The 23,327-nt window shown below is 39.5% G+C and overlaps 1 long non-coding RNA gene across 1 annotated transcript; it reads right to left on the bottom strand.

Moving 5' to 3' along the window:
- Positions 1-1,605: 1,605 nt before the first annotated feature.
- LOC144984523 (uncharacterized) lies at positions 1,606-7,330 on the bottom strand. Its single transcript, XR_013648275.1, has 6 exons — positions 7,191-7,330; positions 5,926-6,046; positions 2,811-2,973; positions 2,404-2,596; positions 2,234-2,311; positions 1,606-1,683 (listed from the first exon to the last, which is right to left on the bottom strand). It is a non-coding gene; the product is annotated as an uncharacterized LOC144984523 (long non-coding RNA).
- Positions 7,331-23,327: the final 15,997 nt, after the last annotated feature.

Here is a 23,327-nt window from a genome sequence, read left to right as displayed (position 1 = left end):
AGGACACGTGTGTATGAGCGCTTAATGGGACAACCTGCTTTGTCCTGTTCATGCTTCTAAAGGAATTTGTATCAAATACAGGCATCCTTTACTGTAGATGTTACCAGTGATCCATGTACCTTCATACTACTCAATATTTAAATGCCTAAATGTTTCTACAATTACTAAATAGGTATTTAAACTGAAATTTACCTGCGGTGTGTCGTCTGGATAGGACCCGGAAGTGGGTGGATTCTCTTCTGCTGATTGACTTGGCTTTTCTTTGGATTTCTGAGATGAAAGGATGGAGGCTGAATTAGATTCTTTGCTTAAACACTGAGCAAATAGTCCTGCTAAAACCTGGACCTGTCCAGTTGAGTATTACACAGGACATGTGTGTAAAAGTGATCATTAAGACAACTTCAATTCCAGTATACTAGTTTTAACACTATGTCCTGCTAATGTCAGAACCTGTCCAGTTGAGTATTACACAGGACACGTGTGTATGAGCGCTTAATGGGACAACCTGCTTTGTCCTGTTCATTCTTCTAAAGGAATTTGTATCAAATACAGGCATCCTTTACTGTAAATGTTACCAGTGATCCATGTACCTTCATACTACTCAATATTAACATGCCTAAATGTTTCTACAATTACTAAATAGGTATTTAAACTGAAATTTACCTGCGGTGTGTCGTCTGGATAGGACCCGGAAGTGGGTGGATTCTCTTCTGCTGATTGACTTGGCTTTTCTTTGGATTTCTGAGATGAAAGGATGGAGGCTGAATTAGATTCTTTGCTTAAACACTGAGCACATAGTCCTGCTAAAACCTGGACCTGTCCAGTTGAGTATTACACAGGACATGTGTGTAAGAGTGATCATTAGGACAACTTCACTTCCAGTATACTAGTTTTAACACTATGTCCTGCTAATGTCAGAACCTGTCCAGTTGAGTATTACACAGGACACGTGTGTATGAGCGCTTAATGGGACAACCTGCTTTGTCCTGTTCATGCTTCTAAAGGAATTTGTATCAAATACAGGCATCCTTTACTGTAGATGTTACCAGTGATCCATGTACCTTCATACTACTCAATATTAACATGCCTAAATGTTTCTACAATTACTAAATAGGTATTTAAACTGAAATTTACCTGCGGTGTGTCGTCTGGATAGGACCTGGAAGTGGGTGGATTCTCTTCTGCTGATTGACTTGGCTTTTCTTTGGATTTCTGAGATGAAAGGATGGAGGCTGAATTAGATTCTTTGCTTAAACACTGAGCAAATAGTCCTGCTAAAACCTGGACCTGTCCAGTTGAGTATTACACAGGACATGTGTGTAAGAGTGATCATTAGGACAACTTCAATTCCAGTATACTAGTTTTAACACTATGTCCCGCTAATGTCAGAACCTGTCCAGTTGAGTATTACACAGGACACGTGTGTATGAGCGCTTAATGGGACAACCTGCTTTGTCCTGTTCATGCTTCTAAAGGAATTTGTATCAAATACAGGCATCCTTTACTGTAGATGTTACCAGTGATCCATGTACCTTCATACTACTCAATATTAACATGCCTAAATGTTTCTACAATTACTAAATAGGTATTTAAACTGAAATTTACCTGCGGTGTGTCGTCTGGATAGGACCTGGAAGTGGGTGGATTCTCTTCTGCTGATTGACTTGGCTTTTCTTTGGATTTCTGAGATGAAAGGATGGAGGCTGAATTAGATTCTTTGCTTAAACACTGAGCAAATAGTCCTGCTAAAACCTGGACCTGTCCAGTTGAGTATTACACAGGACATGTGTGTAAGAGTGATCATTAGGACAACTTCAATTCCAGTATACTAGTTTTAACACTATGTCCCGCTAATGTCAGAACCTGTCCAGTTGAGTATTACACAGGACACGTGTGTATGAGCGCTTAATGGGACAACCTGCTTTGTCCTGTTCATGCTTCTAAAGTAAATGGTAAATGGTATATGGCGTATACTTGTATAGCGCCTTTCTTCCTACAAGGACAAAGTGCTTTACAGTCACAGACCCATTCACCCAGTCACACACACATTCACACACTGGTGGCGGCTCCGCTGCCAAACACAGGCGCCTGCCTACCACCAAGGAATTTTTATCAAATACAGGCATCCTTTATGGTCGATGTTACCAGTGATCCATGTACCTTCATACTACTCAATATTTAAATACCTAAATGTTTCTACAATTGCTAAATAGATATTTATACTGAAATTTACCTGCGATGTGTCGTCTGGAGAGGACCTGGAAGTTGATGGATTCTCTTCTGCTGATTGACTTGGCTTTTCTTTGGATTTCTGAGATGAAAGGATGAAGAGTAAATCATATTCTTTAATTTAAATATAGAATTATACATTATTTTAAAGCATAACAATAACTTTACAGATACCTTGATTCTCCATGGCCATTCGGAGTCACCATAATTATAGGTGATTTCTTCTCCAGGACCGATATCCTTGATTGCAAATAAACAGAGATGGGGTTCTCCATTCACTCTGGTAATGGTCATTTTGCTGTTTGGGCTCACTTCATCATCATTTATTAGTCTTCCAAGTGACCCGTCCTCTCTAGCAGCATCAATACTAAAATATGAAGCAGACAATAAGTTATGCTACATAGGGAAGTTATTGAGCACATTGAGTATTTAAGACGAAATAACATTCCTGCTACAACCTAAAACTTCCATGGAACATTACAAATGTTTAACCTTGTCTTAGACTGTATTTCATCACTAAAACTACTTTTTACCAGTAAGAGAGTAGAGATGACATTACCATTAAAAAAGAAGATACATACCATAACAACTTTCCATTGAACTGGAAATCAAACATAAAAACCTTCAGGGCGTCATGGTAAACTTTCAGTCTGCTTTCTTGTTCCTTTTTTGATATGAGCTGTCCTCTGTATTCAAGAAGGAAATCTCCCTTTTGAAAGGGCCGGGAGCTGAACACACCTCGACCTACAAGTAACAAACACATCACAAAGAAAGGAGAGTAATAAAAAAAGAAACAATGCAAAGTTATCATAGAGCAGGGCTCCAGACTGCGACCAAAATTTGAGAGTGTGCGACTGAATTTTACACCCAGTCGCACATGTGCCACCAGTAAATTTGCCTCCCCCGCCCTCCGTATTTTGTATACATTAAACGTGGAAGGGGCACATCAATCATCAATGAAATAATCAATGAGACGCGAGGACGGACGGACGGACAGACACACTCGCGCGAATACTCATGAGACTGGAGCACATGCGAGCGCACACTCGAGTGTCATTGAGGGATGCCTGAGGCGGCCAATGCAGGGCTCGACATAGCCATTTGTCCGCTGGCCCGGTCCTGTTTTTCGAGCAGTGCGGACCACAAGACTTTACTTTTCACTTGTCCGCTCGGGCCACTAAAATATCTAACGGTTTATATATTCTTCACCTTTTTCAATAAAGTAAATTTTGCGAAAACGTGTAGATTTACCTCGTCTTCATAATGTAGTTTTTCTGCTAGTCCTGTGTTCAGACTTCAAGGGTTTCTATGGGAAACCTTTGATCACTTCTCCTTCTCTCCCGCCTGCGCGCGCGCGGCTTTCACTGCCGAGCACCACGCGGCACGCGCTCACTACTTTTTTTTCCAAACTTTATTGAATGTAACAATTCAATACAAAACAATGTTAAACAGCAACAACGAAGGCACAAGCCAGTGGGTTATTATTACATTTGATTATAAATCCGACACCGTCACTGAAGAGAGACTGAAGCATGTCAGAGATGTGGAAGACATGGCAGGAATAGATAGGAATATGTTTGATGGAGTAGTGGGTATAATTAGTAGTATGGACAGCAAGATATTTAATGAATGCATTGAAGATGAAACTGTATGCACTAAGCTTTAAGCTGAATGTCAAAGAATCAAAGGCAACTCCAAATACCGGAATCTCAGACTCAAATGCAGTAGAATGTTAAACTACTTAATTTTGTTTTTCTGTACAACACTGTAAGCAGTAAGTATTTCTAGTTAGCTGAATGATCTCAGTTAGACCTGCACAATATGAGGAAAACTCGCGATATGCGATATCAAAGATTAAAATTGCGATAACGATATAATTTGCGGTATATAAACAAACAGCAAAATAACCAAATAACCATTCCCAGTTTAAAAATTATACTCCAAATGACCCACGTTGACATAGGTTACAAACATCTAACATAACGGTGCTCCATCTGATTGGTCAACAATGTGAAGGCGTCCATCCGATTGGTCAAATGCATTAAGGGATTTATTTGATTCGTTAAATGGTTCAAGCTGCCATTAGATTGTTTTAACACATTTAAGGTTTATGATTTATTGCGATATTTGCCGTTAGAAGCACCATGAAAACTTCTGAACTAGTGTTACCTACTACACTGCAGTGCTCTCTTCAAAACATCTGAAACAGACTAGAGCAGATTTAAGTTTGATATGGTCTATTTTCAGTCATTGAAAAGTGTAGAAATAAGTGATGTCACCAGAATGCACCAAATTGTACCATATTAAAAGTTTCCGGGGGGGCATGCCCCCGGACCCCCCTAAAGTTGCAAGCACCTGCGGAGCGGCGGGTCCCGCTATGCGCGGTGTCGGGCCAGTAACTTTCAGGCAGGGCCAGTAAGTTTCAAAAACTACTGGCCCTGTGGGCCAGTGCAAATTTCTGGGCTATGTCAACCCCTGCAATGCGTGTGAGAAGAATAGGGAAAGTTACTTTAAGTGGCTAAAATGCGTGGAGGGGGAGGGGCCTAGAGATAATCGAGTGCGCGTTAACATCTGTGGGAAGGAAACAGAGACAAATATCATCACAACCTGATATGTGCGTCTGAGCTATGAGCAAGCAAACTATTGATTCGTTCTTCTGACCTGCGGCTCTCATCATGCACGGCTGTTACGGCAGCACACCACTCCCGCGGGAGATGGTCAGCTGAGGAGAGGAGCCCTGATATAACACTGAGTAGTTAGGAATATGAAAGATCGTAAAATACTTTTTTCTTTGTGTTTATTTGATTCTATTAAATACATTTTGATAAGAATGACGATACCACGATTTAGCCCCAGCTTCAGCTGTGTCAGGAAAAGTTCCGCCCCTTTAACTGTTTCCACCAATCATTCTTGGGATCTTAATCACATGTCATCAGTCTGACCAATCAGAAGTGGTTAAAGTCTTCACTTCCTTGCTCTAAATTCGCTGATAAAGTCTATTTGGTGTCGCCAACATGAATTTCCATCCTCTAATGTGTACATACATTTAAGTATTGTTTGAAACTGTGAAATGACTAAAAGGTTACTACGGTAATCACTTTGCTGCTAAAAACTTTTTTTATTCTAAATTTATGGTATTTTGTTTGCTATTTGTACTGTCATGACAGCGATGGTGCTGTCAGTTTAGCTTGTTGCATCTTTAAAAGTTCAGAATAAAATGTGACAATGAATTTGAAACAGCGCATTGTAATTTCGGCATCTATTATTAAAGTATTTATTCGTAATACAGTGGAGATTAGTAGATTTGGTTAGAATGTTGATTTAAGGTATGCCCCCTAAATTTTCTGGTTGTGCCCCTAAAATTTTAGTTGGGGGCCACAGTGCTCCTAGTGAAAAAAAGTTAGTCTGGAGCCCTGTATAGTGGGAACTGAATAGTCTATTTAATTCAGTTTTCTGATTGTAGATTTTTTTTGGGAGTGTGTGTGTGAATTAGGTTGCGCAATATAAATGAAACACTTAACTAATACACAATGACCATGCCAAAAATAATCTAGATAAAACTTAATTGAGGATCTGATTTGGGATCAATATCACATACTGCAAATAATGCTCTATGACAGAAGAACCTAAATTATGTGTTTTTCATGTTGATTTCAAACATTGAAAAAAAATTGCATAAATACTTCAGTGGCTCACCTTTAAATGAATCAATGTATCTAATATCAAATCCTTCCTTATCTTCACCCAAGGAGCAATAATACAAAGCATCTTGTCTGGGATTTCTTCTAGCCCTCTGTGGCCTCTGTGCTGCCATCTCCTGCAAAGACTATGTGTTAATTCAGATTTATTTATATAGTGCTTTTCCTGCTTTCAAGCATCTCAAAGTGCTTTCCACAGTAACATAAATAACAGTAATACGAAAAAGCATTCATAAATAAATAAAATAAAAACAAACAAATACATAAAAACATCAAAATCCAGCAACATGCACATCCCGCAAGTAAAATATACAATAAAATCATGTGGGCATGTAAGAACCAAGTAAAAGCTACGCTAAAAAGATTAGTTTTGAGCTTTTTCTTAAAAACCTTAATGGCTTAAGCGACTGCTATTGGGACAAGAGTCACCGTGAGACACTTATTTTAGGGATGTCTAACCAGCACCACAAAGTCCTGTAAAGACAATCATGCCATAAAGGTTGCACTGACCGGATTACATAATTATGCAAAACAGTAAATTAAGTAATTAGGTAGGCGTGGGATTTTATAAGTTTGCTTCTTCCCACTCCTTTTCAAGCAATCAAACTCTACTAACTTTAGTTAATTATCACAAAAAATGAATGAACCATATGTGACATAAGTGTGTTTTATTTTTTTCTAATCAATGCATTTAATTGTTTCTGTGATGAGTTTGAAATAATTGTGTTTTGTCCTGTATTTTTTACGCTTGAAATATACCAATCAATCATTATTGATATTAGCTAGTTGACAAGAACCTCAGTATTTACCTAAAAGTTAAAACCCCAGTCATACAGATGAACACCGAACACAGAAAACCGCACTATTTAAAGAGCACTTGATGAATTTAATGGTTTTTAAAAGGTACACATTAAACCAAAGCCATTCGGTAACATCACAAAACGAAAGTCAATGCAAAGATGTAAGCCGGCGGTCCTGGCTGCAGCAATGAAAAGCGGACAAGCTAGTTCGAAAGAGAGGCGGCGAAAGTCCGCGAAAGTGAAAAACAACAAACATTACTTGAAAGGATGTTTCTTACCTGGTCCACAGTCAGGTGATACGACATTAAACCAAAGCAATTCACACCACAAAACGAAAGTCAATGCAAAGATGTAAGCCGGCGGTCGAGCGCAATGAAAAGCGGACGAGCTAGTTCGAAAGAGAGGCGGCGAAAGTACGCGAAAGTGAAAAGAAACACACATTACTTAAAATGATGGTTCTTACCTGGTCCACAGTCAGGTGATACGTTTTGCATTAATTCCTTTCCGCTAGAGAATCTGGCTGCAGAAGAAATTATTCCGCTCGAGGATCGTTAGCCGAAAGTTCTTGATCAGATCAGATGAGGCGTACACGTGCGTACCAACCAGCGCAAACGTCCGCTACTGCCCCCTACTGCTGTGGAGTGTGAATCTTTAGTGAACCATCAGGTCTCCCAGAAGTCTGCAAGCTTTAAAACTCCCACGACTGCAATTTTGACGGGTGGCCTTCTGGCCAATGGAAGGCCAGACTAAATGATGATGTTATGTATTGATGAAAAATTCAGCTTTTTATAGACAACTGGCTTTTTTTATCCACTCCCTAAAATGACCCCTCTCTTTCAGCTCCCAAACAGTTCTTCAAGTTGCTTCTCAATTATTTTTTGCCAGGCCCCCCCTAGGAAAAAGAAAATGTTTCGCGCCCACCTAACCCCCACCCCCCCACACACTCGTGCAGTGACAATATATATATTAGGTAAATATCTATAAAAATTGTGTAAGTATACTTAAAATTGTATCTTTTAACATTAACAAAAGAAAAAAGAAAAATGAATCCTTTTTCAAATTTCAAATCATATTAACTTTATTTTGTCACACAGAAACCCTGTTCTAGTCTTAAGCAGAAAAGAAGTTTAAAGTGCCTGTATTAAAGTACTATTTGAGAAGCACTGATTTACTGATTATGACTGACAATTTTTTTATACTAAATACTAAACAAATTCAAAGTGAAATACTGGGCATGCCAACCAAAATACAATGGGCAAAAATAAATAAATACATAAATAAAAAATGTTTTAAAAAAAAGTTTTTTATTTGTATTTATTTATTTTGTCACAACCAGGGTTGGCATTGAAAATTACCAATTCCCTTAGCTTGGAGGAGCTGGTCTGAATTCTTCATTGTGTGAATGCTTCAATGCATTCGCACAATAGTGACCCTGTTTACCTTTAGTATTGTTCTTTATATCTTTTTCTGTATTTTTTTTACATAAAATCTTGAGCACACTTTTAGCAATTTATGCAATCCTGGTATCAAAATGTTCAGCACGCTCAGGAGAAGGATGCTTAGTCTTTTGGTATTGGTAAAACCTTACGGTCTTTACGATATTACACAATTTACACCAATTGTAGCTCCCTAGAAAATGAATAGGATTTTCTTTTTAAAAACCTTTAAAAACGGTGTTTCCTTTTAAACCCTTTGGTATCAAAACACTCAGTAAGTTAAAGACATTTATGCTTGTACTTATGTTATTCGTAATTTTTACGGTTTTTAAAATTTAGTCAATTTATGCTAATTTACTAGCCTCATTGAAAATTATGGGAATTTTTTAAAAATCCTTTACAAAATGTGTTCACTTTTAAAGCGTATCCAATATTTGTATCAAAACATTAAGCAAGTTAAGCACATTTATGCTTGTATTGACAAAGTAGAGGTTGAAGCATTCATCAGTGGATCTTTTCCTAACATCGATGGGGTGTCACTCAAGTTTAGCCATCTGTTTCAGCTGAACAATTGGCTCTCCAGAGAGTGTGCTTCCAGAGGATTCCATTACATTGAGAACTTCAATACATTCTGGAAACGAAAGGACCTATTCATGGGAAGAGGCCCACACCTGAACAGAGGTGGAGCAAGAGAGTTAGTGAAGAACCTCCTCCACGCTCTGGGGCATAGAGGCCAAGGCAGTAAGGAAGGACCGAGCCAGTGTCCCAGGAACCACAGCACAACAGCAACAACAATTACCTCCACCAGCACCGGTCAATGACTTGGATCCAGCAGCACCAGCACCACAACCACCTCCATCTAAGGACTCAGCTGCACCAGCATCACAACAACCACCGCCAGCTAAGGACCCAACTGCAGAACCACAACAACAACCACCAGATTTGGCTCCAGAAATACCAACATCTGACCAGCTGTGGGCGCCGCCTGCTACATTTACTCCCAGTGAAGACTCACTTTCCTTTTCGTCCCCCCCACTTTCACCCATGGCCCTACCTAGCCATTTTGATAGCCTGATTAAGTCAGGAATTAAGATGGCTCCCCTAACACCTGTGAGCCTCACACCACACAGGAGCTCTCCTCCTACCCCTCCAGCGCCCCCTCCTTATCCTTCACCCAAAGTCCCTCCAACACGTCCTTCATCCAAAGCCCCTCCAACACGCCCCCTCCGTCGTTCACCCAAATCCCGTCCAGCTCCCGCTCCTCCTGGTCCATCACCCAAACTACCCTCAACTCAACCTCTCCTGCGCACCTCTAGACGTGCTATCCCCAGAGCTAGGATGAAACGGGCCCCCAGTGTCCTAGGAAAGGTTATGTCAAACTGGGGCCCTGTGATGAACAACTTCCTTCTGGTGCTATACCTGTAGTTGCACTATGTAGAATGCAAAAAAGGGCAGTTAGACTGTCCAATCAAAGAAATCTAGTTCATATCCCCTGCAAGAAGGTTTTGACCAGTCCCAAGGAAACTAATCTCAAACTTGCTGCACTCAATGTCAGATCTTTATGCAACAAATCATTTTAAATCAATAATCTTATCTCTTCTTTTAATCTTGATTTTATGTTATTAACTGAAACATGGCTTGACAAAAACACAGGAAACATAGTTCTAGTTGAATCAACTCCCCCCAACTACAAACATGAATCGGAAATACGAGAAAATAAAAAGGCGTGGAGGCGTTTCTGCACTGTTTAGAGATAATATTGCAACCCGCAGACTATCATTTGGTGTGTTTTCATCATTTGAGTATGTGTCCTTTAAGATTGAGTTAAAACAAACTCCTCCCTTACTCTGCATAGTCATGTACAAACCTCCTCAGCACAGCCAAAGTTTCATTGATGATTTTACTGAAATGCTCTCAGTTGTGTGCACAGACTTTGATGGTCTAGTCATTACAGGTGATTTTAATGTTTATGTTGATAATGTCAATGACAGAAATGCAAAAGAGCTCAATGCTGTCCTTGAAACCTTTGATCTAATTCACCATGTGAGTTGCCCCATCCACAGCAGAGGGCACGCTCTGGACCTGCTCATCACAAAGGGGGTTAATATTTACAACCTCAGTGTGGTTGATGTTGCCCTCTCTGATCATTTCTGTGTATTCTTTGACCTGTCTGTTGCTCCCAAACCACCGCCTGGCCCTGCAGTTGTCCAAAGGAGACAAATAAATGAGAGCACTAGGGCACAGTTTGTAGAAATGATAGACCCTGAAAACACCTCTGGTGCCAATGTTGATGAAATGCTGAATTCTGTTACTTCTAGCATCTTGAATGTTCTGGATGCCATTGCCCCTATGAAGGTTAAATTGAGAAAACATAGACAGAAAGCTCCCTGGAGGAACGATGATCTAGTCAGGGCACAGAAACAACAGTGCCGCAGACCTTAGCGAAAGTGGCGCAAGTCAAAACTCCAGGTTCATTATGAAATGTATAAGGGGGAGTTGTACGCTTACAACCAGATCTTATGCAGAACAAGGGAAAGGTACTTCTCTGAAATCATTGGAAGTTGCAGCAGCAACTCTCGTGTCCTGTTCAGAACAGTAAACAGATTAACTAACCCTCCAACCCAGCTACCAATAGAACTGGTTTGCACACCAAAATGTAATGAGTTTGCTTTATTTTTTAATGACAAGGTTCAGGGCATTAAAAAAGCCATCAACTCCACAACACATATAACTATCCAACGGCCACCTACTCACTCTAAGCTGACTCACTTTGTACCTGTCACTGACCAAACTGTCCAAGAGACCATCACCCGTCTGAGCTCGTCTACATGCTGCCTTGATGTGTTACCCACTAGATTTCTAAAGTCTGTCCTGAACAGTGTGTTGCCACCAATTATTCAAATAGTTAACATGTCTCTTCAATCTGGAATATTTCCAGAGGTCTTAAAAACTGCAGTCATTAAACCTCTCCTGAAGACAAGCGGTCTTGATCCCACTGTACTGAATAATTACAGACCTATCTCTAATCTGCCATTTTTAGGAAAAGTCCTTGAAAAAGTTGTCTACCAACAGCTCACTGATTTTCTCTTATTAAACAATTCATTTGATGTTTAACAGTCAGGTTTTAGACCCCATCATAGCACAGAAACTGCTCTTATCAAGGTAACCAACGACATCCGCCTGAACAATGATGATGGCAAAGTCTCTGTCTTAATCCTGTTAGACCTGAGTGCTGCCTTTGATACTGTTGATCATGGGATCCTTTTTCACAGACTCCAAGACTGGGTTGGCATCTCTGGATCTGCCCTAAGTTGGCTCAAGTCTTATCTAGAAGACAGGAAATATTTTGTTGAAATTGGGAGTTGTGTCTCAGACTACATGGGCTTGACTTGTGGTGTGCCCCAGGGATCGATCCTGGGACCCCTTCTGTTCAACCTCTACATGCTGCCACTAAGGCAGTTAATACACAGTAATAACATATCTTATCACAACTATGCAGATGATACTCAGCTCTATGTGTCACTGACAACAGGTGAATATGGGCCGGTGGATACACTCAGCCACTGACTCCAACAGATCAGTGCGTGGATGCAGAACAACTTTCCCCAGCTAAACTCAAACAAGACCGAAGTTATTATTTTTGGCCCACAGAAACAAAGAGAAAGTGTCAGCAGCTACCTTCATTCTCTGTCTCTTAAACCCTCAAATCAAGTCAGAAATCTAGGGGTAATCATGGACTCTGACCTAAACTTTAACAGTCATATCAAGTCAGTAACATCAGCGGCATTTTACCATCTGAAAAACATTGCCAAAATCAAAAACATAGTGTCAAAGCCAGACCTGGAGATATTTATCCATGCATTTGTCTCCAGTAGGTTAGACTACTGTAACAGCCTGCTCACCGGCCTCTCCAAACGAGCTGTAAAACAGCTTTAGTACATCCAGAATGCTGCTGCTCGAGTCCTGACCAGAACCAGGACGTATGATCACATTAGTCCTGTGCTCAGGTCTCTGCACTGGCTCCCTGTACCTCAAAGAATAGACTTCAAAGCAGCTCTGCTTGTGTACAAGTCTCTCCATGGCCGAGCACCAAAGTACATCTCTGACATGTTAGTGCCATATGAATCATCTCGTACTCTGAGGACCTCAGGGGCCGGCCTCCTGTTGATACCCAGAGTCAGAACTAAACAAGGGGAATCAGCGTTTCAATATTCTGCAGCTAAAATCTGGAACAGACTCCCTGAAGTCGTAAGACAGGCCTCTTCTGTGTTCATGTTCAAATCTAGACTTAAAACATTTCTGTTTAGCCGTGCATATGACTGAAAGGTCCTATCTGCACTTTTCTTTCCTCTCCTTCCTTTATTTTTAAATCAATTTTCAATTTTTTTCTTTTCTTTTAAAGTAAATTTTACGTTGATTATTTCTATGATGTATTGTGATTTTAATGCATTTTTCTGTTTTGTGAAGCACCTTGAATTACTTTGTGTACGAATTGTGCTATACAAATAAACTTGCCTTGCCTTGCCTTATTAATGGTATTTGTATTTTTACAATTATGATTTTTCGCAAGGTATGCCATTTTTATTTTTTATTTAATTTTTATTCATTAATAAAAACATATAATATAAACTTAAGTTGTAAACTCAAGCATGATAGAGAAGGAAAAAAAATGAAAAGGGGACAGAAACAGGAAAAACTTATTTTGTCTGGCCCTTTAACAATCAATAAATCAATCAATAAAAAAAGAAAGATACAGACACACAAGCATTCGGCTGATTCAGTATACAATAAGAGAAGATTGGGAAAGAAAAAAACAAAATCTTATAATTACATCAACCAGTGTGAAATGAACACCGTACCTCAGGGATGAGTAATTGTTATTTGTCTTAGTTTTCATTTATTTAATTGATTAAACTGGTTTTAATGTAGTTTTTAAGACTTGATACCGTTGTAGCATTTTTAATTTCTATGCTTAATTTATTCCATTTATCAACTCCATATATTGATACACATCGTTCTTTTAGCAGTATTCTGTGTTTTGGTTCAACAAATATCTCATGTCCTTTTAGATTAAATTTACTTTTTTTCATGTATCTTTTCATTCAATTAGGAGGAAGGCATTTCATATTTACTTTATACATACATTTCAAAATATTAAAGTTTATAAGATCAAAAAGTTTTAATAGTTTTAATTTAATAAATAATGAATTAGACAGGTCCGTATAATTACTTTTTGTAATAATTCTTATTGCTTTTATTGCAATATGTAGATTGGATGAATATATGTTTTTATACTGTGGACCATAACATCCTCTTGGACAGGCTGAAAAACTGGGTTGGGGTCTCCGGATCAGCCTTAAACTGGTTTTCATCATATTTGACTGGCAGATCTTTCTCTGTTGTCTTCTCCAAGTTTAAGTCTTCTTCTGCTCCTCTCACTTCTGGTGTGCCCCAAGGCTCAGTTTTGGGACCTTTATTGTTTATTTTATATCTGCTGCCTTTACAGCATATTTTAAGTTCTTTTAATGACATTTCTTATCACTTTTATGCTGACGATATTCAGCTTTATGTGTCATTTAAACCCCAGGATGTTTTTAAAATACAGACTTTACAAAAGTGTCTGGACTCAGTTAAGAGCTGGATGAATCACAACTTTCTCCAACTCAATGAAGCCAAAACTGAGGTCCTAGTTTGTGCTCCTGACAGTTGTCTCCCCAAGATAATCCATGAGCTCGGCTCACTTGCTTCTTTTATCAAGCCCTCTGTCAGGAACCTAGGTGTAACTTTAGACCCGGTTTTATCCCTGGACTCCCATGTCGGGTCACTCGTTCGCTCTTGTTTTTATCATCTAAAAAACATTGCAAAATTGAGTCCAGTTGTGTCCCGTTCTGAGATGGAGATGCTCATTCACAGTTTTATATCCTCCCGTCTCGACTATTGCAACTCCATCTTCACATGTTTAAGTAAAAAATCTCTAGAACGGCTCCAGATTGTCCAGAACGCTGCTGCTAGGCTTTTAACCAATTCATCCAAGTTCTCACACATCACCCCGTTGTTAATGCAGCTGCACTGGCTCCCCATTCACTACAGAGTGCATTTTAAAATCCTGGTCTTAACATACAGAGCTCTTAATGACCAAGCACCAGTCTACATAAAAGACCTGGTGCAGCCATACACTCCCAGCAGGTCACTGAGGTCATGTGACCAGGGTCTGCTGGCTGTTAAGAGAACCCGTTTAAAGACTAAAGGAGACAGAGCCTTTGCCACGGTGGCCCCATCCCTCTGGAACTCTCTTCCTCTCAGCCTCAGATCTGTGGACTCAGTGTTTTCTTTTAAAAAGCAGCTAAAAACATATCTTTTTAAAATAGCTTTTTCTTAATTTCTTTTTAACATGTGTTTTTACTGTGTTTTACTGTTGTTTTATCGTGTTGTACTGTGAAGCACTTTGTGATTTTTATCTGGAAAGGTGCTATACAAATAAAGTTTATTATTATTATTATTATTATTATTATTATAAGTTGTACCCCAAATTTCTATACAGTAGTTCAGGTATGGCATAATCAAGGAATTATATAATAGATATATTATGAACTACTGTCTGAGAACCATTTTACTTTGTGTAGTACAGCAATTGCTTTTGCTATTTTGGATTTGACATTGTTAATTTGTGGTTTCCAAGATGGCTTTTTGTCTATAATAACTCCTAAAAAATTTACTTCTTTAACTTTTCTGATATTAATATTATCTATGTTTAATTTAACTGTATTTGTATTTTTATTACTAAATATCATATAATATGAATTGTCACTATTTATTGATAGTTTATTTCCGTCAAACCACGATTAAATTTTTCCTAACTCAATCTGCACCACCTCTATCATATGTTCAATATTGTCTCCCGTGTAATAAAAGGTTGTGTCGTCTGCAAATAAAATGGAATCAATTTTTTGGGATATTGAGTTTAAATCGTTTTTATAGATATTAAATAGTTTGGGCCGAGGACTGACCCTTGAGGTACACCACAGGTGATATGAGATAAATTAGATTTGGTGTTGTTTATTTGTACATATTGTTGTCGATCTTTTAGATTTTAGGGCCACCCCTTTGATCCTGTACCTGCTAAGTTTTTGAAGGAGAACCTGGTGATTTATTGTGTCAAATGCTTTTCTGACGTCTATAAAAATGCTAATGCGATGGTTCTTTTTGTCAATTGATTCTGATATTTCATTAGTGCCATTGTTGTTGAATGTTTTGCTCTAAAACCATATTGACTGTTGCATTTAATATTTTCTTTATTCAGGAATCTGTCTAGTCTATCTACATATCTTTTTTCTAGTATTTTAGAGAACTGGGACAGCAGAGATATTGGCCTGTAGTTGGAAAAAACATGTTTATCTACATTTTTGTAGAGTGGTAAGACCTTGCCAATTTTCATCTTGTCTGGAAAGACTCCGAGTGTGAAAGATAAAGAATAAAGAATAGCTTAAAGGATGTATAACATAGTCAATTATGTCTTTTATCAGTGTCATATCTAGGTCGTCACAATCAGTAGACCTTTTGTTCTTACTCCCTTTTACACATTTTTTTATTTCTTCACTAGTTACTGGGTATAATAGCATGGTGTTTGAATTATTCTTTATATTTGAAGTAATATTATAGTCCGGTTTGTTTGGAATAGAGTTTGCCAAGTTTGGTCCAAGATTTACAAAATAATTGTTAAATTCATTTGCTATTTTATTTATTTCATGGATTTCCATTTGTCCATTATCAAAATAATTAGTTACTGGTGGGCCTGTTTTATTCTTTTTTATTATTCCCCATGTTTCCTTGATGTTGTTGCTGTTGTCTTCTAATAATTTACTGTAGTAGTCTTTTTTTTCACAGTTTACTAACCTCAATGAAAATGAATAGTAATTATTTCAAATCCTTTAAAAACTTTATGCGCTTTTAAAACCTATGCAATATGGGTATCAAAATGTTCAGCTAATTCTAAGTTAATATAAAAGTTTAGCAATGAGTATTCTAGCTTTTCTATTGTCTTCCTTTTTTTTTGGGCGAATTATGAGTTAAGCTAGGATTTTAGCAACGTGTAAGTTTTTTTTAGCTAATTTGGGAAATATTTAGGTTCTTTGGATTAATTCTGAGTTGAGCCAGTTTAGCTCGTGCTGGTTTGCGGCGCCTTCCATTCGTGAAACCCGGGTTCGACTCCGGTCTGCTCCCTGTTCCCTTCTCTACCTCTGCCGGTTCCAAGCCCGGTTTGAGAAGGTTGCGTCAGGAAGGGCATCCGGCGTAAAACATTGCCAAATTTACCATGCGACTTGTTCGCTGTGGCGACCCCTGATGGGAGAAGCCGAAAGTGGAAGCAGGATTAATTCTGAGTTGAGATATTATTTTAGCAACATGTTAGCTTTTTTGGCTAACATGCTGAGGTATTTTGGGCTAATTCTGAGATATTTTAGTAACCCGCTAGCTTTTTTTTAGCTAACCCTTCCGCTCTCTTTGGGGCCAGCCCTTACACTTCTGCTCATCGCAAAATGTGACATTTCTTCTGATCAATCCGGACCGGACTGGTCCTCTCTTGGCCAGTTTAGTATGGTCCAGGCTATTCAAGTGAGCATTTCCATTGAGTGTGTGAAGGAGCATCAAGGCGTATACCATAGCATGACATAGCTTTGTGTTTAAACGGTGTGACTACAGTGATAAGCAACAATGGCAGTTGTGCACAAGTGTGTGAAATAAACTGCTACAAACGGTGCCATATTTTGGTGCTTAATTTGATTGACATGTCAATCACTTCTACTCTCGTCAGTACTTTGAAGTTATAGCCAATCCTTTTGCCTTTCCTGTGATTGTAGGTCACTGACGAGGCGAGCACGAGAGCGCATGCCGCGCAGAGCTTGAACGTCTGGCTGTATTTCACAGCAGATCACAGAAGTTAGATAGAAAAAACAGAGAGCATTGTTTTTGGTGACACCTCTACAGCAGACTATACTGCTGTTAGAAATATAGGGGTTATATTTGACAGTTGTTTTAAATTTGACAAACAGATTGACATTGTCTTTAAAAGTTGATTTTATCACTTGCCCCTTTTAACTAAAGCTAAACCTTCCTGGTGCAGTAATCTTGAAATAGTTACTCACACCATGATCCCCTCCTGCATAAATTACTGCAACTCTCTGGACTTTGGTGTCAGCCAGCATGTACTGAACCGCCTCCAGTTAGTCCACAATACATCAGCACAACTGATAACTAGAACATCCAGACATGAACATATCACTCCAGTACTCAGGTCACTTCACTGACTTCCTGTTCTTTTTAGAATTTAGTTTACACTTTTAATGTTAAGCTCTTCGTGGTTTTGGCACAGTTTACGTAACTGAGCTAACTGTCCACGGCCATTCTTGAGTTTTAACCAGTATCTGCTTAATGTGTCCAGGTCAAAACAGAATTGCTGGGGTGAATGTACTTTCCCCTTTGTATCTTGCCCTCAGTTATGGAATAAAATTCCTGCAGAAATGTGCATGATATCTGACCTTAACAGTTCAAAATGTAAATTAAAAACATTCTTTTTTAGAAGTTTTTTTTAATGATTAGAAGTTGGTGTTTTTTATTTTCTTCAATTTGCTCTATTGCATTATTGTTAGTCTTTTATATATTTTATTGTTGCCTACTTTTTGTAATTGTATGCTGTTTTTATTTGGTTTTTAACATTCCTAATTTTAAGCTTTGTTTTTTCTTCTATTGCGATGCACTTTGGTTCACCTAAAGGCATTGTAAAGAGCTATAGAAATAAAGCTTCATTATTCAAGCAAAACAAGACAGAATTTGCAATGTGTTGAATACTTTTTCAAACCACTTTGTATATTTAATTTCCTTTGTGTGATAGTTAATAATACTTGAAACCTATGTAAAAATAATATAAAGCTTTATGTGTCATTTTAACAACAATTGAAAGGCTAATTATGAGCATTTCTCAGTATTCCAGCTGACAGTCACCATACATGAATAAGAAGGACAGTGTAATAATTACCAGGACATAACTCATTAATATTCACACATGTGTGAATATTAATGAAGTCCTGCTATACCACATGCAGCCTCTAGGGGCGTAGTGAGTCATACACAGGTGAGACACAAAAACGGGTATATATGTACTAAGAGGTCTTTTTCATTTTTTTGTTTTTTTTTGTTCTATAGGGTTAGTAGACCAATAGGAACCCTTCTACAGTCTTAGATTTTCTTAAGAATTAGGAGGACACTGGCCCTGTCCTACTAATTCAAAATGTCCTTCCAGTGTTGCGTGTATTCTGATCATTTGTCCTGCTAATGCAGGAAAACAAACGCACACGCACGCACGCACACACACACCCCCACACACACACACACACACACACACACACCCACACAAAAGAGCCTGGCCTGAGGACAGAGATGGAGAGTTCTAATTTCCACTGAGCCCACAAAGTCTATCTATTCCTCCAAACTCAATATCCTCCTTTTCTCTCTCTCAAATCTACACACAGTTGTATAAATATCACGTGTAGTCAAACACACATTATGGTGCAATAGACATGTGCAGAAAGGTCTTGCCCACCACACACAGGACAAAAAATATGATCACACAAGTGTTTTTTTTTTCTTTTTTAACTCCGTCTGACCTCTGAGCATGGTCTGTGAGGAGCTTCTGCATGGTTTGGTGCCCGCAGCTTAAGCTCTAAGAGCAGTTGAAGTTGACCGTGTGAATCAATTCAGTGCCATGCTGGATTTTAAGGTGCTGCACCGCTGCTGCACCTGCTCACTCCATCATGTGTCAACGTGGGTAACAGCATCAGCGAAATCCAGAATATTCAGGGAGGCCTGCAGACGTCCAGATGGTCGGCGGCAGCTCTACAAATTGTCAAAGAAAAATGATGCTGAGGAATGCAAGAAATTAAGCAAATACATGCAGAAAACTTACATTCTGAGGGCTATTGCATTAATCCCTCGGTAGGCTGTAAACTCAACGGTGAGTTTAGGGCAGACATGGTACAGAGGTAGAGCAGTCAACCTCTGATTGGAAGATTTCAGGTTTGGTCTTCACCCTGCCCGCCCATGTGTCTTTGGGCAAGGCACAGAACCCAGCATTGCTCCTGGTAGTTATAGGTTGGTGCCAGAACATGCTAAATGTGGGTTCTTGAATGTGGTTTTAGCACATGATTACTGGACAAACAGGGTAGGGGTGTGTTCTTCTTTTTTTCTACTGTTTTTAGCACATGTCCGCCACCAACAGTTGGAAAAGGGTCGGTGCAAAATGTCAAAGCGGTCCACATAATAATAAAATTAATGATGGATTGGATTTATCTGCACTTTTCCAGACGCTGAAAGTGCTTACAATGTGTTAATTTTTCATTCATTCTTGGTTATGGTAAAGTACTGTTGTAGCCACAGCTGCCCTGGGGCAGACTGACAGAGGCGTGGCTGCCCCTACGGCCCCTCTGACCATCACCGTGACATTCACACACATTTACAAACAAGAGGAGCCACACTGGAGGCAGGGAGGGTGAAATGTCTTGCCCAAGGACACAACGACAGTTGGCTGGGTGGGAGCGGGAGCGACCCTTCGATCATTGGCCGACTTGCTCCACCACCTGAGCCACTGCTGCCAAACCGTACAAATCTTTTTCTTTCGCAGCTCTATTCTGACTTATCAAAAACTTGGTGCCGTATAATTCCGACCGCGCAAAAACCACGACTACGAATTTCTCTTCTGTGATCAATTTTAAAACGCTCGGCACTTCCGTTTATTAAAAACGACACCATCTATACGTGACGACCATATCCAAGTTCCAGATTGGTCAAAGTTTTACCTGGTTTCACTTTAAGCACGTGTTCAATTGGCCCACGTTTTGTACGCAGAGCCTAAAAATGTTCCTAAAAGATGCAAAGCTACGCATGAACAAAGAGTTTTAAATACGGAAGCCCAAAATGCGCAGTTACGCACGTTTACATAGACTTTTCAATAAAAGTGGTGGCTTGAACGCGCACTGCCAAGGAGCGGTGTGGACGTAGCTTTTGGGTTAACAGTTAATATAAAAGTTGTTTTCAAGCAATACAGGTGACCTCCAATGATGTCTACAACCACGCCCTCTTGGATGACTTTGGTAGTTTACAATGGCACAGAAATGACACCAGCCCCCCAATAGCATTGTTGTCATTCAAAAATGATAGTTAAAGTTTCAAAAAGTTCAAATCTGGTTGAAAACAAACAGAACAAGAGTTATAACACATGATTGTGATACCCTTGGAATAAATCATTGGAGCTTTAAGTGGGGATTTTCCTAGTTCACATTGCTCTAGACATTGTCTTTGCTTTATTAATACATTTTTATGTTTCATCTTTTCCTATGAAACATAATAACTGTTTGATCTTAATTTTTGCTGTAAAGAATGACAAAATGTACCATTCAGAAATGTGTTTTGGATAGTTTATTGTGGAATTATGTAACCAAGCATATCTGTTAAAAACAAAAAACAAAAAAAATAGGCTGGTTTGGTGACTGTGTTTTTATTTTAGGGCCACTATCCTGTTAAAAAATGAATCTCGAGGTTAATTTATCTTCATAACAAGTGTTGTGTTTACCGCCTCACATTAGATTCTAACCTTTTAAAGAGCGCCTTATCGGGTTGAAAACAAATTAACTCCTCCAGCAGGAGCTGCAGAAAGTGCTTTGACTTTGCATGCTTTGCCGCGGTGACCGCTGCAAACATTTTGTTCCATCTCAAATGCATAAAAAAAAAAAAAACTCCCAAGATATCCTTCTAAAAGGTACACAAAGAAAAAAAAAACTCTCTGGTGTCTCGCCCTTTAACTTCAGAGGCTTTGATGTGGACGAATAGAGAAAGGGAAGCATTGCACCGACGCCTACCTGCCTCCACTTTCATCCTTGAGTAATCCTGTCGGCTTGAAGAAGGAATCCCACAAATGCAAGAAAGTCATAGTAAGCAACGGTTACTTTTATGTCCTGAAGAAATGTGATTCAATTCATGTACAGTATTGTCACACCATAAGCTGCACTAGAAAATTAGGCGCACCGTCAAGGAATGGCCTATTTTCTAAAATGTATGTCCAAAAAGACACATTAAGGAAGACAAAGACTCAAGGACAAATCCATCAATCAGACTTTATCAACTGGCTTCATGTATCAGTTCCCTGTTAAACTTGTTATGTTCTGGTGTTGAACAAAGACGACTACGGGTTGGTGTCAATAGATCTTTTATTCTGTTTGACGCAAAATTAAAACAGTCAACAGCTGTCCCGACCTTGGTCCGTTTTTGTTTTTTTTCCTCATTCCCAGCCAATCAAGTACAATGTGTACAATCAGAAAGATACAGGTACAACAGTTTACAGTAAATTAGATGGAGTTTAACCACTCAAGAAAAAAATACTTTTTTACATTCACAGCAACTCCAGAACTTGTTTTTTAAGTGGCTACACGTTGGCCACAGTAGTGATAGCAACGTCAGCTAATTCACAATACCTTTAATGTTCTATAAACACCACGCACGTGTGTTCTGGTAGACGCTGAACTTGGGTTTTTGAACCCGCTTTTAATATAAGGGGTTTATACTGGACTGTCGCTGCTCAATCCTAGCGCATGTACTCGCAGTTGGAAGAGGCTTGGTGAAAAATGTTGAAATGTTGCAGTTATTAATTTCTCCTTCATGATCAGTTTCCAACCAGTTGGCACTCCCGTGTTTTGAAAAGGACCCTATCCAAACGTCACTACCAAATCAAAGTCCCCGATTGATCAAAATTCAGCTGGTTTAACTTCCATTTCCGCCCAAATAGTACATAGAGCCCGAAAACGGACTTAAAAAACTTGTACAGTGTCAAAAGTCAGAGCTCTGTTTCCCCATCTGGTCACCAGCGAGAACCATCTCCAGTTCCAACCCCACTACATATACCAGCAACCCCAGCGCATACTGCCTGGTGGCTGCACAATCAATTACAAGCCTACTTGAGCACTGCACTGAGCCTCGCTCACTGCGTAGTATTGTGTGTGCCACTCTGCTTTCATTACCGAGCGTTGTATTTGAACCTGATCTTCTGGTTCTGACTCCGTTTTCCTGCCGCCTGCCCGGAGTCTCGCCTGGATCCGGACTACCCCATCTCTTCTCTGATGCTCTCATGCATGTTGTTGACCCCTGCCTGACCCTAATTCCTAATTTAGTTTTGTAGACTTTCAGCTGAGCTAATTAACCTGCTGCATTTGGAACCAGCCGTCTGCCTGTTCTTGTGACACATAGCAGGGCATGGCCGCAAGAGTTTTGACTGTGGAAGCCCAAAACGGGCATATGCATGCATTTTACATTGACTTGTCATTGAAAGTGTTCGCTTGAATGCGTGTTTCAGAGCCCAGTGTGAACCCGTCATAACTCCTAACCTTGTTTGCAAATCAAAAAAGAACTGACTGATAGTGCTATAACAAACATAACTGTGACTACGATAACTCCTGACACACAAAAAAACAGACTCTGCTACACAACAGCTACGTTAGTGTATTCATACCTTTTAACCAAAGATTCTGAAAGAGCAACGTGTGTACCTCTCAATATTGTTTCAACATCAATATGCACCCTCAGAATAAAACCCTAGACGAGGTGTCCTGGATTAATTTCCAGAAAAAATTAAGGCTTTTAAAGTGCATTTTATAGTGTGGACTCACGGAAGGTACAGTGATGAATCTAACCGGACACAGGTGAATAAAAGTTGCCCGGTTTGTGTGTTTCTTTGCAAATGTGTCGCTGTGTTTGTCCCGGCGTTCCCCGCGGTGACTGAGTGTCTCTAATTGAGTGTGCTGCTCGCTCAGACAGGAGGTCTCAGACAGTGTTGACATTCAGGCAGTGGAAGGCCACCATTGGGGATGACAGCTGATCATTCTTCCAGCCAGCAGCCTAATTACACGGAGATGGAGGAGGGAGGTGTAAACACACACACACACACACACACACACACACATACACACAGGCTCTTTAAACAACAAACAGGTTCCGGTTGCTTCCAATCAAGCCTCCCATCCCGCTGTTTCATCCATTCATATTGGTTGCCACCCTCCCTTCTACCGTCCTTAAGGGTAGAAAGGAAGCCAACACCCTACTGGCTTGCTGCTCTCAGACTGAAAGCC

The sequence above is a fragment of the Oryzias latipes genome, chromosome 2 (genome assembly GCF_053564925.1).
Source record: "Oryzias latipes strain Hd-rR chromosome 2, Olatipes_Hd-rR_3.1".
Classification (NCBI taxonomy): domain Eukaryota; kingdom Metazoa; phylum Chordata; class Actinopteri; order Beloniformes; family Adrianichthyidae; genus Oryzias; species Oryzias latipes.
The sequence above is the reverse complement of the archived record's forward strand: the minus strand, read 5'-3'. Positions and strand labels throughout refer to the sequence as shown.